Here is an 18133-nt window from a genome sequence, read left to right on the forward strand (position 1 = left end):
TCCCAATTCGATTCGTTCAGCAAACGCTCCCGGGGGGGAATACAAATCGACTCAGGAGAACCGCGGGATGCAAGTCGGTCAGTGACGCTGCTGTGTCTGCTGGGAGAAACCGGTGAAATATGAGTGAGGGATGCCATACGAGGAGCGCAGCTACGATTGCACTATTTTAAAAAGAATGGTAACTGGGTATAAGAGAAAGTTTCGGCAAATGTAAGCGTTAGTTTGCCGATGCGGGGAAGAGGTGCATTTTCTAAACAAACTATTTATGGTTCAGGTGAAAATTTCCGACCAATGACCGTGGCTAAGTATTTATTTATGAAACATTTGCTATTAGATGGATGGAAAAGTTTAACTCTATTGTTTGGATAAACACAAAAACTGATATCACGGCATATCAGGTTATAAGCAGGTTAGTACAAATACATACATAAAGAGAATACTGCTTTATGTTAGCATTTAATGACCTGTTAGTCGAGACAAAACCGTTTTTACGGTACCTTTTTAATGAGTTATAGTGAGTCATCCAAGCCGTTTAGATTTTAGAAACAGTTTTTACAAAAAAAAACTAGAGAAAAACAATGCGCACGAAATATCTTTCGAACAGTGGGTCCTGAAAAGTATATGTACAGATTACATGAGACCAACAAAACATAATTGAAGAATGGATATGTTTTTATAGTCTATGAAAAACAAATTGTTTATTCTTCAAGATTGGGAAAATTGTCTTTTGCCAAACTGAAAGTTTTTTCAAAACAATAATAGAGTTATAAAAGCAATATTTATATCTGATGGAGCTTTCTAGTAATAAAATAAACGACAACGTCGTTACAGATTGGCAGTAACTGTGTCTTCCTATGATAAGAAACCATGCACATTACAGCAAATTGATAGAAACTAGAGTTTAGTTAAAATGAACATGATGAGTACAAGTGTATGATTGAGATAACCAGACAAGCAAAGATAGTTTATCATGTCATGTTGGATATCACATGATGAACATGAACAGAGAATAACAGAATAGGGCAAGAGTCGAAAAATAATTATCGGTACACAAAAATTCTCCTCGTTTGTTCCCATTTCATATAATACAGTAGAGATGGTCGGGTTTGGGAAATTTGCTACCCGTACCCGACCCGTACCTGACTTATCGAGAATTTTCAAACCCGTACCCGACCCGAACCCGAAAGACAAATACTCCGAAATTACCGGTACCCGACCCGTACCCGACCAGTCCTGGATTTTTTTTTATTATCTATTTTTTTTTTTTTTCAAAAAACCTGGTTACCTCGCACATTTTATGCACTAATTGTCATATGTGGTTTCTCGAGATGATGGCCGGAGTTAAGCTAGAACCGATTGTTCATGTGAACGAATGTTGATGAACCCAGAGTTCCAGGCGACATATTGGTTCTCCTCGAATCCAGCGTAGCACCTGTCACTGAGAACGTCCGCTCGTCTGATGTTGAAAAATTTGACCATATTTATCACGCAGCAAAATATCTATTCATAACTGTGTACGGAGTATTTGGGTTCCGTTTTTCGTGTTAGTTACCTCATATTAAAATTGATCAAGGTTTTCAATTATTTATTTCGTATGTATACGTATGATTCATATAAAATGCTGGAAATTTTTATTTTGTTTTCGAGAGATCAATAAAAATTCAATAGAATTTTTTTGAAAGATTCATAATAACTTTATAATGAACCAGATCGAAACAACTAGAAGATCAGGATAAACTAACCTATAGTGGACCCCTTTGTTTTATTAATTTGTGTTTGTGATGCAGACTGACTGGACAAGATGTTTCCAGATGGAAGTTTTCTGAAAATCACTCGAGTTTTCACATACAATGAATTAATCTGGCGGGTGGTCCACTATAAGGAAGGGATCCACTATATGTTAATTTACCCTACTAGAACAAGACGGAGAATGATGAGAAATGCATGTCTGGTAGAGTTTAAAATAAACGACGAGTTTTATGTGCACATCGTAGCAACCTGGAATCTAAAATTCGGTATAACACAGATATTTCTGTACATGCGGCATCCCTGATCATAGTGCAAACCAAGACTTGGGAGGAAGAAACGAATACTACACTAAAAACCAGTCGAAACAGATGAAACGGACATTTTTCGTTTTTTGATAGCGTGCAACTATCTTCCTGCTGTAACCCGAGCATGACTCGAACTAAGTTTCTAGTAACATCAGGAATACTAAATGTGCAAACTTGTTTGTTAAACACAAATTTTTTCCGTCAGTTTCTTCAGATTTTTAAGTTTATATATATTTACGCAGACTTTTTTTATTGTTCACACATTTATTTGACACGATTTCGCAGACTTGCGCAGAGTTGTAATACTTTTACAATTTTATACCTCACTATTTTGTGAAACGAAAATCAACATTCAACCGTGATGAAGTGTATAGTTCGAAATTGTTACCAAACGACAGTTTTTTTGATACCCGAGTAAAAATTACGGAGGAGGTATTCCACATATAACACGTTTTAACCACTAAAATGCCTTAAAAAATCGGCAAACTTTCAAAACTCGTAGCTTACCAAAGGACAGAAATATTATATTTCAGAAAATATTATTAATTTTATTGCGTGTATGGATGTTATCATGATAAGTATTTCTCGAATAAGTCCACGGTCAAGTAAAATGCAATCATCTTTCCACAGTGATGATGTTGCCGGTGCAACTACAAAATTGTCGCTACATAAAACAGAAGTTGGTTAAGCAATTCCTCAAATTTCAAAAAAAAGCCGGCTTGCACCGTAAATCCAGAAAGCGTAAATTTAATAATCGAAATACGCTGGCAGGATTATTACTGAAAGTTTATGAAATTTATTATTCTACGTACAAATAAACCAAAATATTCTGGGTAACCATACTGAATACAAAAAAATGCTTGCGTTGAATATTTTATCAAGTAAGGCGATACCTTTAAGTTATTACAATACCCGCTACTAAAAGATGCTTTTTTCTCCTGGTTCAAATTGACAACTCATTCTGATTCATTTGACTTTCCCACAGTTTCGTATCCGTTTCTCCCTCCCAGACCAAGACTATGCTAAAACACCTAGGCTTGAAAAGTTAATAATTAAATTCTCATAATGCACGAAAATCCAATTACCCGTACCCGACCCGAACCCGACCAGTTGAGAATTTTTCAAACCCGTACCCGACCCGAACCCGAAGCCTTGGTTTTTAAATTACCCGTACCCGACCCGAACCCGAAAAACATTTTTTGGCGTTACCCGAAACCCGACCCGAACCCGTCGGGTACGGGTCGGGTACGGGTATCGGGTAAAAATACCCGTACCCGACCATCTCTATAATACAGTAAAATCAAATCTGAGGTTTTTTTTTCTCTCTGTATGCCTGAAGGGCACTGGGTACTGAAATGCCACTGCGACATTCTTGCTGATTGTCTTTTGTGGCGGAAAAAAAACCTAAGGTTTGTTTCATTTAGAAATTGCCCGCATACCATTTCCGATTTCTCTATGAGGAAATAACGTACAAATTTGGTAGAAATATGTTTTTGCAGGGTCAAATAAGAAAAAATACAAGAAAAAAATATTTGTCTGCTGTTCTGATGAACTCGCCAACTTTTCATCGAATACCTCTTATCAATGTCTGCACAGTGGCAACATCAACCGTATCGGCCATTTTTTTCATCACTTCGCCATATCAGATGATGTTTTGTTTGATTTGCCACACTTTTTCAATTCACGTTTCATCCCATGAAAGCCCATTTTAAAGTTAAATAAAAAATCTAGAGTTATGATTAGAAGTGCCTTTGCTGCTGAAATCTAAACTTCTTTATCAGGGTAGTAAAAATAGGATTTTAATCAGTACCACGTGCTTATAATACGTGCATAATAGTTGAATGAGAATTGTAAATTTTGAAATTTTATGTTTTTATAATAATGTAAAAAGACATTTTCGACGCTTTGACATACGTTATTACAAGACTAAGTTTATCGCTACATTTTCCAGCATGTTATATTAAGAATATTTCTTTTGTACTCATATGATAAGGTTGGATAATAGCAGGATTCACCGTGGTAAGCGAAGCGGTCAGATATTTCCTGAATTTTATACGCGCTTAGGATAAATTTCAAACCATACCAAATAAGTTACTAGATATAAAAGCCTTGTGAAATATTCGATCTAGTGAGAGTTACCGTGTTTAAAAATTAGTGGTATCCGACATCTCAAGAGACACCTGCAACATATTTTGATATGAAACTAGCCAATATTTGTTGTTTTAAAAATTTTCAACGGCGCAAGAAACTTCTCCGGTTGCTATAATGAAATTCAAAAGAATTGTGTAACATTATGTTGTTAACCTGCTACATTTTTTTAGTTATTGCTTGACAGTTTTCTGAAATCTGATTCCAACTGCATATTCCATGATACTTTTGAATAACGACAATGTCACATGATGCTGCATATTGTTGTATTACAAATGTTATCTTTTAAGGAAAGTACCCTAGTGATGAAAATGTATAGCAACAACGTGTTGAACCATATATTTGTTGAAATTCGAAAAAAGATACTTATCTATAGAATACAAGGGAAAAAATATAAACTTTAGATAGACAAAAAAGTTAAAAATGTATATACAGGGTGTCACTGTGAAAGTGATACACACATTTTAGTGTTTCTTTCGCATCAGGTGGTCTCCCCTGTTAATCAGCTGTATTTGTTTTAATTGCGACACATGTTTATAGTTCCTTTGATAAGGATTTGATGAGGAAAGTGTTTCACTTTTTCCAGAGGAAAAGTGCAATGGATTCAAATAAAGAGCAATTCAAGATTTTGTATCTTGCTGGAATGAGTAACATACAGAACAAAAGGAAACTGTCACATCTGAATTATACTTGTACAGGACCATCGAGCGATTCGAGAAAACTAGCACGGTTTTCCTCAAGCAGAAACCGGGTGAAAAACGGAGTGTGCGAACTGCAACCAGCGATGATCGAAGTGGTTAAAGAACGAAGCTGGCTATGTCCAGCCCGGTCGGCAAGAAAAATGGCTAGTGAAATGAACATGAGTCGGATCACTGTGCATAAAATGGTCGAAGATTAACCCTCTAGTGCCCAAAACCCCCTTTGGCGGGCTTCGGGCAAACCTCTAAAGAGCTTCAGTAAATACTTAAAAAGTGTTTATAAGGGTTCACAGAGTTTTTACCAAAGCCCATCATATTTTTATATATTATTTTGAGGCTCTGTTTGATTTGAGCTCATTTTACTTTTGGCATGGTTCGATTTCGACACACATGTGCCAAAAACGAGCGGTTATGTTTAATCATATTTTTTTATTTTTTTTATGTTCTATTCAATTTAAGCTTAACATTCTCCAAAGGAAAGGTATTTTGGTTCTTTATGTTGCCGAAGCGGATGACCAGAATCGTTAAAACGATTCCTGAGAAATGACTGGAACATGTTCCGGTGATATAATGATCATGATCAAAGCAGTACTATGCCTCTAATTACTCGGGTGGTAATATCAAGTATCTAGGTCCTCAGCCTAAATTCATCAAGTGACACCTCAAACGACTTGGAACTAAAACTAAAAAATCACAGGAGGGTTGTGTGCAAACCCACGACCGCAAGGTTGAAGTAGAATACTTTTACACAGCTCTACTTACGGCTGTACATTAACCTATGGCCGGGCGAATCGGTTCGCGCCGCTTTTCGCGTTTAGCCTGGCAGAGGCCTAATGCGCACGGCCAACACAATAGAAAGGTGTTTTCACATTGAAAATTAGACACGGCCTTACTGGAGTAAGTTTTGGCAAATGCATCTTGTTACGTATGTGGGTGGTTTTCGGAAGCACGATTATCTTGGTTCAAATAACGCGAATATAGCTTTAATTACTTGTATTTTCCATTAATAATAAGACGATTCAATAGATCGAGTACAAACGCGAAACGCGGTTTTATTCTTGGTTTATCATAACTGACAGATGTGATAAAGCACGCTATATACGCTAAACGTAAGGCGTCGATTTTGGATCGAAGCATACATAACACATCTACCGCTAATACCGCCGCTATCGTACGAAAGCGCGTCGTTTCAAGTGGGGAATAATATCAACAACGAAAAATGACGCGCGTCTAAGCACACCACAACTGTTTCGCCGTGCCGCTTATAACTTCGGGTTTAGGGAAGTACCGGCTGCATCTACCGCTGAGGCTGTTACCATGCTGCTACTGGTACCCAAAGCTATTAACTCTTCGAATTAAGTGTTTTATTTGACCTTAAAAGAACAATTGTTCAATTCCATATCGGATATAATGCAATCGCATCTGTGTAATATTACCGACAGTAATATTCTTCTGAACAAAATGATCCAACTTTTCCATTAGAGGAAGTGCCGGCTGATGTACGGCAAAAATCTCGCCCGATCGCTCGCGTTGGCGTTTAGCCTGGCAGAGGCCTGTGACGTGGTGTCCAACCACAGGGCAAGTGATTTGTTTAATTTGAAGGCAGCCACAGGCGCAACCCGCTGCTATTGTCTGTTACTGCAGAGTGCTGAAATCTGCTGCTACTGCTGTCAATGTTGTGGAGGTCCATCCAGCTCACCTTCCGACTAGTGAATGTAGCTAGTTTTCTCTGAAACACTCTTTTATAGCCGAAGGGTGCTACGAAATAGGCCACGCCTTTCTGTTCAGTTGTACCATTTTCTAATGTTCTTTAGACGAATTATTCCACAATTGGCATTTGATTTTTGTATCCAGCGAATAAACACCGATGGTGCTCTCACACACGCATCAATTTAACCCCTAACTGTATTGTGGCTTGTAACTTCAAGCGATTTCGTTTGCTCGCTGTTGCGTGTTGCATCATGTTGCAACTTGGCAGCTGGGAGACGACGAAATTCTGTTCATGCTGATTGATTGAATCGACTTCCTATAAGCTCTGCATAGTCAAACTAACGGTCTTTGTCAAAGCGTTCTAACAGGGCAGTTTGTTATTCAAAGTCGGTTATGCTGATCGCAGCCTTGCGCTGCCTCTACAGTGGGGGGTTTACTAAATTGGGTGAAAATTAGACAACTACAACAGAATTTGATTGCATCCCGCGCAGAATGTCTGCTTGTGTTAATGCCAGAAAATTATTAACCTTCAATTACTTGTTTATTTGCCTTGAAAAAAGCATTTTGTGGTTCAAAATCGATTGCTGATCGCAACCTTTGAGCTGCCCTAACAATGGGGGAAATAAGATACACGGACAACATGCACTGTGGAAGCTATTTCACATTCAGTGAATTACACGGGCGCGACAGAATGCTTGCTTGCGTTGTCAAAAATTATTAACTTTCAATGACTTTTTTATTTACCTTGAAAAAGGCATTTTGATTTTCAAAATTGGATTTCCTGATGGCAATCTTCATGCTGCCTCAACAAGGGGGGAATAATGGCAGTCTGGCGACACACGCTGAGAAGAACCGCGCTGCTCCTGAGACGTGGTGAGCAACCACAGGGCTAGTGCTGCTGCTAAGGAAGGACGACTGCTGTTGTCGCTGTCTAGAACTATTATGAGCAGCTTCGGCTGAAACAGCCTATATAGGCCAAATAGCATGTTTTCAATTGCAAGGTATATGATTCTGTCGACCGTGCTTGGGAAGCAATCATATAACGACCAATCAGAGGTCGAATGTTTCGTTTTGACAAGGCTTGACAAGTTTCAATAGTACAATAGTGTGAATAATAAAATTACAATTATCTTCTTTTAAGGAGAATCTTAGAAGATTTTCCAATCTATTGCTGCAAGAACGAAGGAAATCTATCGAATACTAACCGATTTATTAGCATTTGAAATTGGACACATTTTTCACTTTTTTCGGTTTTAGATTTTCATTTCACACCCCTATGTAGCCGAACTTTCTGAGAGAAGTATTCTACTTCAAAAGTAAAAAAAGTCATGAAAAAAAACCTTTCATTTTTGGCATGGTTCGATTTGAGCAACAGAAAAATTCGAACGGGGTCTGTATTTTGATTATTAATTTGCAGCACTCTATTTTAGAAGAACAAAATTCTCTTTAACATTTATGAATACCTTTCATTATAATACAGTCAATTTTCTTCAATACGCGAAAAGGCAACATTCTATACAGACCAAAATTGAGTACGATTTAGTAAAAATTAAACTTCCTTCTTTATTTTTTTGTCTTGTGAAATATGGCTCACTTACCGATCGTTAAGCGGCAAAGATTTCATAAAAAAAAATTTTCCTGCAGTTACAAGTTCGTGAAAAAAATAAATTGACATAGAATTTAATGAACATGTTATCATTCATTTCCGATCAATTTAAACATTTTATTAGTAAGCAGAATCAAAAGAAAATAATCCGGTTCAAGATACCCAAAAACAACGAAGATACCATATTTGAATGTCATATGTCTGTTATCTTCAAAAATAAATCGGGCTAGAATGATAAACAACATTAGCCTCAGCAATTAATGTTTGCATAGTATTGTTCAATTATAAGTAATATTATCTTAAAGATGCTAAAGTAAAATAAAATTTAATTGAAGAATGCAAATACAAATGTGGGAGCTCTAATATCAAGATGAAATGAATTCGGTTTTCCTCTATACCGCCACCGTGGGATGCAACTTTTGGTGCAATGCACCAAATTTAAATATCCTGCTATCTGCCTCTACCGACCCGAATAGAATTTTGTTGTCCCCGGGGTGGCGCAGCGACAATTCAAACGGCAATTCGATTGCGTTCCAGATCGCGAAACGACACCTACGCGTTAACCCAACACGCATCACTGTGCATCGACATCGGCAATGTAGTCTTCAATTGGCTTGGCTGCACACAAATGAATATCGAGTTCTTCTGCACTGATAGACGACGAGTGACCAGCGCTCTATTCATACATGGCTCGGTGTAGTATTGTTGCCTGTGCCAGCATGTTTTCCTTCGAGACATCAGTTTTAATAACATTCTAACACCAGAACGTAAAACTGTCTGAAAGTGGAGGTGGTTACGAACTTTCCGAAAAAGCTTCACTTTCAAGACATCAAAATAGTCTAGGTTCATAGAAGCAAACATTAGTTAATCTATTGGCACGGGGAGATTCTGTCAATTTTTTTTGCCACTGCTATACAGGATATCACAGCAAGCATTGAAAATTTTATGAAATTTTCGCTGTTTACCCCTTTATTAGGCCGTGAAAACTACGCAAGGAATCTACATAAACTTCAGGAAAAAATTTTGAATTTGTCGTCCAATACACCATGTATTTTAACGAAAAAAACTGCATAGTCTAACACAGTAGGTCCTGAATAGAAAGTTCCTGGTGAAAAACTTACCAATTTGTTGAATCTTCACCAAAATAAAATTGATTTTCCTGAAGACGGTCTAAAATTGCGGTTTGTTCACATAACAATGATCCCAAAATCAATATTGTACACTTCTAGCAGTCCTAGAAAACACTGAAGTGTTCTAAGACACCTGTAGAAGTCTTTGGTTAAGTCAAATTTGAAAACAATATTCTGAGTGTAGCGAAAAAAATAAATTTTGTTGGTGGCAATATAGTTGCCACTGCCTTATAAAGGGTTAACAATGAAGTGATAATGAAAATTGAAGAATCACAAAATTATCCATCATTTCATCAACCCAACGACACATTGATTATTGTGATCCATTATGTGGTTACATCAGTATTACCGTTTGAAATCTTTCATTCCAACGTCACAACTTGTTTTTAGTTTTCCGCAGAATGTATCTCGATATAGTGCGGTCTTACGTCAAAAAAAAAACAACCACAATTGTTTGTAATTATAAATAATACATTTCGAGTATCTCATCTCAATGCACAGGAGACTGCATAAGTTGCTTAAAATAGGTTCCGTACCCTACTTGGTGGTTGTCACGAACCCGAAAGCAATCCACTAAACATGAATCCTTCCAATTAATCTCAATTATTGTGCACACTGGAAAAAAATGAACCCAAATTCCTACAAATTAGAAGCCGTTGGGCTGGCAACCTGAAATATAGCATTTTTTTTTTTGTAAAAATGCGGTTTATTGGTCAAGAAAATAATAACACTAATTTACATGAACTCATTGATTAAACTTCGGTATCGAAAAAAAATCTAAATTCTGAATATTAATCTCATCGTTATGTTCGTTGATGTAAGATATATAATTATTGACTAATTTTAATATACGAATCCTGAGTGGAGATGTAATTCCTAGCAGTTGAGGTCTAACTAGTTCCGCAGAGGAAAGCCTCCGCCATCCTCGGAGAAATGAATCAGTTTTGCGAAGTAAAAGCTCCCAAGCTGGTTCGACTCTTTGACATTCGGTGAATTTATGCTGTAGTGTTGTTCCCTAGGTGCATTGCAATGTTGACAATTCTCTCTGTCGGTACGGCCAATACGTGTGGAGAGAATACGGTGTTCGAGTTTTTCATTCACAAGCATATAGAGTAGATTCTTCGATTTGCAACCCAGCTGTTTCAGCACCTCACCCATTTGTTATGAAAAATTGGTCAGTAAATCGATTGGTGATATTTTCATTCTGTGCAGGGCACGGGAAAGGGTCTATATTTCCAAAAATACACAAAAATAGGGTGAAAAAGAGCAAAAAAAACCATTTTCCGTACCATGCCCAAAATGAATCCAAGTCTACATAAGGAATGCTATAATTCAGGTTACCAGTCAAGCGGCGATTATTAAGTGAAAAACCCGTAACCCACATTTCCTCTATCCTGACATAGCAAGATTAAATAGGGGCATATGGCACAAAAGATCAAAAAATTGGTCGCAGTGACGAAAATGTGACGAAAAAAACATTTTCGTTCAAAATTCATTCAGTTTTAGTAAGATAACGTTCGCATTAAAAAAATGGACAAAAATTGCCGACTTTTCATGGCTTTACCTCCACACGTACTGACGAACCTAATCATGCAGCATCATTCATTTAACCCACGGGTCAGCAGAAATAAAAAAATGAGAGCTCCATTGGTCGAGCTCTAACTGTAATGACGAAAACAGTGAAGCTACTCCGTTTAGAAGTGTGCGCGATCAAAGAACGGTATCCCGCCGCGTTGAAAACGGATCGTGCGGCACTTTGTGGACGCCCGTTCCGGCATCTACAGCATTTTGGCACTACTGGACACCAATCAGAGCATCGAAAGAAAGCCTAGTTCCGGACGGCCGACGACCCTGAGCGACGAGAAGCTCCATAGGATGATGTAGAGGACGACCGAGGGAAAATTGGCTACATTGCTGCTTGCACATGGCTGGGAGGTCGGTGCATTTGGACAAACAGTGAAAAAGTACATACGACAGCGGTTCTCAACCTGGGGTACGCGTACCCCTGGGGGTATTCGAAAGCCTTCAGGCGGTACGCGAAAGAAAAATCAGTAATGGCGGAAAAGCAATTATTCTTTAAAATACTTCATTTGTTTTTCAATCATGCTCTTTAAACATGACTGTAGCAGTCAAACAAACCATAGTTCAATTTTAAACCTAAACAAGACTACCACAACATGACCTACCACTACTCTCTCCCACTCTGCGAAAACATTTGCAGCCCGGGGGTACAATCGATATGAAAAATATCGCCAACGGGTACGCGAACAAAAAAAGGTTGAGAACCACTGCAATGCGACATGTTGTTTTAGAATAAAACCTCTGACATATTCAAAATCTTCGTCATAACTAATTATTATAATTTGATCAGAACATAGCATATCATAACCTTAGTTAACCTATCATAGCCTTCGCCTGGCTATTTTTCGAGCATCAAGTTTTATATAAGCCACAATTATAACCTACATGGCGGGGTTGCCATAACAAATTCTGTTCATAATGAAGTCACAGCTTTTGATTGTTACTTGAGAATGATGCACACTAGTAGCGACTGAATAGAATGGTTTTGTCGATTTTCGCGGTGAATTGCGACGTGGCGATGGTGATGGACGACGAGACCCATCTCACTCTAGATGGCAACGACTGGCAGAGCACTTTGTACTTTACTTCCCCAATGAAGGAAGTGAGCTCCGAGGTAAAGTTTATTTCACATACAAAGTTACACGAAATAGTGCTGCGGTGGCTGGCAATCAGCGAGAAGGCGATGTCAAAGCTTCTCTTTTTTCGCTCAGGACTGCCTGTGAAAGCGAAATTTAATAGCACGAAGTGACTGCTAGAAGTTGCGAAAAAATACCATAAGGGCGAAGACGCAACGCACTACTTGAAACGATCGTTGGACGAGATGGAGAGGACTGGATATCGATTTGGTACCTAAATCGGCGAACCCGCCCAACGTCCCCGAGATATGACCCATTTAAATTTTTTGGAAAAACCGAAACCGTGCGATCTACTCCAACAATTTTGTCGCGAAAAGTGAGAAGGAATTGATAAATAAAACGAAGAAATGACTCAAAAACATGCCTACACGCATGTTTTCGTCTGCCATGGCGAATGTTCCGTTTAACTGCGGATAGCCCCTCACAAGGCCGCAGATTTTGTTTTGCAAGTAATCTAATATATTTATCATCCATGAGAAACTTATCAAACTCAATTATCTGTCTTAGTTTTCTTTAGCGCCATTCGAAAAAAGTCGGATTTTTGTACAAACGTTAACATGCATTCAAAGAGGGTATTCCCACAGTATGCCATCCTACTAAAGTAATACGTAGTTCTACGTCGAAACAGAAGTGTGCTTGGAACTAATCACTTGCTATCACTCTCGAATGCAACAACGCAAGCAATGTTTCAAACAGATTTACGGCATCTCTATCTTATTTGCTCTGTTCCGTTAGATAGTAACATGGGAAAGCTTCACAGCCGCAACTTGACAAGCGAATGGCGACCACTTTAACATGGATTTATTCTCAAGCTCCCCACCACCTAACCTTCTTTCAAGCTGAATCCCATATTAACTCTCCACCTAACAGAAATAAGTCCCTATTATAATAAAACTAACTAGACAGAGTAACGTATGATAGTTCTCTGCAGGTAATTGGTAGGCGATATTGGTAGGAGGAAAAGAGGCTCGGTATAGTAGAACAGTAAGCCTGAAACGGAAGGGTAAATAACACACAAGCACGGATATAAACAATAACGTATCACTACTTCAATAGTAATACTTCCAATAATATGAATGGCGGAGTACATAAAACACCTTTGTAATATCACAGTAGATCAAATATCTCTGGTGGCAGTTTTGATTCTATAATCACACGCAGAAACTATCAATATTTAACAGCAAGTAATTAAAAACAACATCCACTAATTTAACTGTTTTGAGTAGTTTATATTAAATCACCAACTAGACCCGCTCTACCCTATGACCAAAAGCAACATGGAAAATTGAACAAATGAAAAAAAAAAAACAACTACAAATGATCGAGCACCGAAAAAGATATTTTGAAAATGATGCAAGCAACATAAAGGAATCCTGTAACCCAGAGAAGCCGAATGCTTTTGAAAAATGTCTGCATCTGCTCGAAAAACCGAAAAAAAATATCCTCGTGATTCGAAAAAAAGCCTGCAGAAATCTTCATATATTTTGAGAAAGTCTGCGAAGCATAAAGAGACTCTGACAAAGATTATTGAAAATATACAAATCTACGAATCAACGTACACGGACTCCAAAAATCTGCGTTTTGCAGAATCTGGTATCTTTGCTTACAGACAGAAACTTGATAAGAGAGTGTTAGTGGCCGAAATACTTAAAAACTTTTAGTGATTGACACCATTCCGCTAATTCGCTGAATCGCCAATTAGCGACGTAAATTTTCAGTTGGCGGTTTAACGATTCCGCTAATTTCTGGGCAGTTTAGCAAACTTTTAGCGTTGCTAAAATTTGGACCTTCGGAAGTTGATCGTTAATTCGCGTAACTTATAGAGACGCGGCAGAAAAAGTATTCACACAATTGTGAATTGCTGATAACAATATTTGCTTGATTTACCCAAACGATAAACATGCTTTACTTCGAGAGTTACTTTTAGAACGCCTGTTTCATTCGAACAACGTTTAATGATCTTAATGCTGTCTAACATTGTTCTTTCTTCCATTTATTGAAAGGAATAAGATTGAGATAAGTGAAAGTAATGGTTTCCCACGCCAAAGTTTTCTTAAAGTTGCAGTGGACTTGAAATAACTGAAGTATAAAACCTATTAAACCTATAAAACCTTCAAGTATAAACACGAATCCAGTTTTGTGTGTTTTGAACTTCTTGTTATAGCTCACACTTTATATGAATTCAGCGTTTAGTGATTATCGAGCTTAATTTCTATCTAGCGACATTTTTGAATTATAGTAGAAAGTATATTGTCACTTTTCGAGTAATTCACATATCTTAAAAAAAATTTTCACAGAGGATTTTTACCACGTTTATAACTTTCGAACCGAAAGTTTGGTGTTTATGGATTTTATTAAGTGAAGGTTTGTGAAACAACCCGTTCTTCTAACACTAATTTTGTTCAAATCGGTTACGTAATCGCTGAGATAATATAGTTTTATGTTCTGGGTTGGGTTTCGGCTACGCAGTCTGTCACGGATTCAAAACGGGTATTTTCTACTGCCCGACGTTTCGACCAGGGGTTTTGGCCTTTTTCAAGGGAATTGTCTGATCTTCACATTTTGACACATAATGTATGAACTAATTGCTAGTTGGTCACAATTGTTTCCCCGCTCCTTCTGCCATTATCGCCAATTACAATTCAGTGGATAGGGCATACTACGTTTCTTTGGTCAGTAGTTATAAAGTAAACTCATTTTTTCGAAAGAGATTTATCAGGGTATTGTGAAAATTTCAGTACTAAAGAAGAGGTTGTGGGGAGTTTAAGAATAAACCAATGCTTGAATATAATGATATCCAATGGCCTGATTCTTTAAAAATTTATATCTTGTATAAATTTACTAAATTAATTTCTATTAAACATTAACAAAATATTATTCTTGATATTATTGGCACATTTTACTACAGGAAAAAATAAAAGTAATAGACGGATGACCCCGAACGTCTTACGTAGGACAATTTTCCACCAATCCTATCGACCTATCATGCTGCGCGATCCATTCATTGTTATCTGTTTATAAGGAGACATGGACTGAACAACTGAACCATATTAACCCCAGTCTGCACGACGCTGTCACTACGCGTTTCAAACAACAACAGCCAAGAACCATAATTTCTTGTTGATTAAGATTGATGATACAATATCAAATTTCATTTATTTCATGCCACGGTTGGAGGCGGCGGATTCAACTATACCGAAAAAAAAAACAAAATAAAAAATGAAAATCACAACGAACGATGGAACATTTTTCTGCCATTGCAACATACAACAATTTAACCTCATTCGCGTTCCTTCCCGTCCGGTGTTCAAGTCACACCAAACCACCCACTCGAGCGCCAGTAAACACCCCGCAGACAATAATGTCGACACCACCGCCGGACCGAGCAGTTTTCACGCTTTTCCACTTTCTGATTTACTACGTTTCTCACCGGTGTGCGATGTTAGCAGCTTTCCCGCTTTTTGTGAAGGACCAAACAGCTGCTCGTTTAACTACTTTTTCCTTGCCGCCGATTCACTGGCACCCGACACGGAAACAACTTATTTTCACTTCTTACATCCAATAATTCATTTTTCTTTCACTCATCGCTACTCACTGAAGAATGCTTTATTTTCTTATTTTCTTTCGCCTTGTTCCCCGCGCACAGAAAAAACACCTCACCACCTTCACATTATAAAGTAATAATCATCAACATGGAAGCTTGGAAACAAAACAACACCATCATCCCTTATCAAAGAATGATAAGCACCTCGGATTTCACCACCTAACACTTCGCAGTGTGCTTCATGAGCTGACAGTGAAAAATGCATTCGTTTCTTTGCCCATCTGGACCGTCTCTCCTTGGTTTTGTTTTACGATCTCAACCGCGCCAGCTGTCAGATTGTAAATTGAAAATGATGTTCACAGACTTATTCCACCGATTGATTGGTCTTAAAATTTTGCACAATCTACCACAGCAAACTGACTTCTAGCGAGATCTCAACGAGCTCAAGTAACGAAACCGGATGTGAGGGCTATTCAATTTCTGGTCTCCGAAGTTTCAGCGGCATGAAATCGACTCAACGCGAAAAGCCACTGTGTGTCTTCCTCTACCGTACAATTGGAAGTAGCAGCAGCGCTGCCAGCTCAACAATCACTGACAAACTGCTGCCGCCTGCTGGATAGGCAACCGGCGCTACATTCCCTGTGCAATACAACCGAAGCTAGTACGCGCGAACCGACGGGACCGAAAGCCGACTGATAACCGAATGTGTGTCGACCAACGAAGAGAACGAGAGTTCCGTGACTCGAGCTCAACAGAAACGCGTGCTATCTTTCGGGGTGTTGTTTACTTCTACAGGGATGCCATACAGGCCTCAATTGGCGTAAAGTTAGTGAGTTTTCAACGATGTTGCAATATGGCACTTATTTTAGTTTTAAAAAAAGTGATTATTGAAGTGAAAGCATATAGCTTTTGAAACTCAAAAAATATATTTTTTGACGCGTCGATTGGAAACATAGCCACGGTCTAGGAAAAACTTCTAAGCTAATATGAGTTTTTAGAATATTAAAGCAAGTATATAGGCAAACAGTTCAAAAAGTTTTCGATGATTTCTGATTGCTCTATTCTCATTTACTTTGTAAATTAATTAATTATTTTAACCTTTGAATATGCCAGTCAAAATGCCCTAAAATACATCAAATTCTAACAAAACTTTTTTGATTTGTATTGACCTTGGCATCCATTTTATTGAAAGCATTGTTATGCAGAATTTTTTGTTATAGAAAAACTTCCTTAACGCTAGTTGTTAGGAACTAATAACGCTTTGTGGAAGCTTACTAAGCCACCAAATATTTTTTGAACGAGATGAAGATTTCCTCATATTTTCCATGAACACATTAAGTAAACACATAGTTTTTTTAATCTATTTTTTGCGACAGGAAAAATGTCTCCTCACGCACATCTGTATGTAGCTGGTATATATTAAGGAAGTGGAAGAAAGAGTTTCAGTTTTTTGAGTACATGCCATCATGTTTTTGCTACTTCATCTTTCATGTATATATAATATTATTCGTTCCTGATTATGTTCGGTTAATTTGGCCGTTGTGTTATCATTTATCCTCGTTCTCAATTGCCTTTTTTTCGAATAGTTTTTAACTGTTGCTTCAATAACTAAGAGCAAGCTGATGCTTCAATAACTAAGAGCAACCCAGTTTATTGCCCAATGTTTAGGGAACTTGTACTTGTTCTTGAAACCGAATTTATCTTTTCCTATCTCGGCTACGGTTTCACCATTAGGATTAACTAGGCCATAACTGTCCTGTACACCATTATTTGGCTGCTAAATTTGTGTCGGATAAACAGACAGTCCAACTCTAAGATGATTTTTTGAATAAGTATGAACTTTTAAATGAAGAGCAAAAGTGAACAGTGCATTAAATGGAATAGGATAGAAAAATACTCATTTGTTCTGAAAAATAATTTCTTTTCATTTAGTTGTTTAAATATTATTTTCAATTTAGCTTCTGAAATTTAGAAAAGTTTGCCTTTCTTTTTATTAAATCCTGGCTACGCTTATGACCTCGTATGTGACTAAGTTGTCAAAATAAACAAATAATAAATAGAAAGCTTACGAATTTCCAATAAAGCATTCAAAGACAAAAGAGTTAAAAATTAACGGTTTTACTGTTTGACCAGAAACAAACCAAGTCAAACAGTCACAAAGTATTGGGAAGTTACTGGCAGTGAGGCTCGCAGAAGCAACCAGTGAGTTTATTAATGGCACCGCTCAAGTTTACATGGGGTAACTCTCAGAATCCTGCTTTCGAGTGTAACACTTCGTGCCCATTCATAACCATCACATCGACACGATTCGGAACTTTCCCCTCCGACCGAGCTTTTACGAGATTCACAACAGCTTGAGGCTTCTAGTCAGTGTTGATTTCGCATAAAAGCAAGTCTCTTCGCAGCAAGCATATCAGTTTCATGTTAAGCTTCGATTCGGTGGGGGTGCATCAACTTTGTTCGTTCAAATGAGTGGAAAGCGTGCGGCAGTCTCAACAATAGAGCGTGCGTTTCCATCGTGTATTT

The 18133-nt window shown here is 37.8% G+C and overlaps 1 protein-coding gene across 3 annotated transcripts in view; it reads right to left on the minus strand.

Moving 5' to 3' along the window:
* The window catches only part of LOC129723123 (lachesin), a 323877-nt gene extending 307684 nt beyond the window's left edge, over positions 1 to 16193 (minus strand). Inside the window, exons 1-2 of one of the 3 annotated variants that reach the window (XM_055677109.1) lie at positions 16161 to 16190; positions 15494 to 15726 (exon numbers count right to left, since the gene is read on the minus strand). The gene's annotated coding sequence lies outside the window, so the exon portion shown is untranslated. The other 2 variants (XM_055677125.1, XM_055677117.1) reach the window with 2 other exon arrangements.
* Between the last annotated feature and the right edge of the window lie 1940 nt (positions 16194 to 18133).

The sequence above is a fragment of the Wyeomyia smithii genome, chromosome 1 (genome assembly GCF_029784165.1).
Source record: "Wyeomyia smithii strain HCP4-BCI-WySm-NY-G18 chromosome 1, ASM2978416v1, whole genome shotgun sequence".
In the NCBI taxonomy this organism is placed as follows: Eukaryota; Metazoa; Arthropoda; class Insecta; order Diptera; family Culicidae; genus Wyeomyia; species Wyeomyia smithii.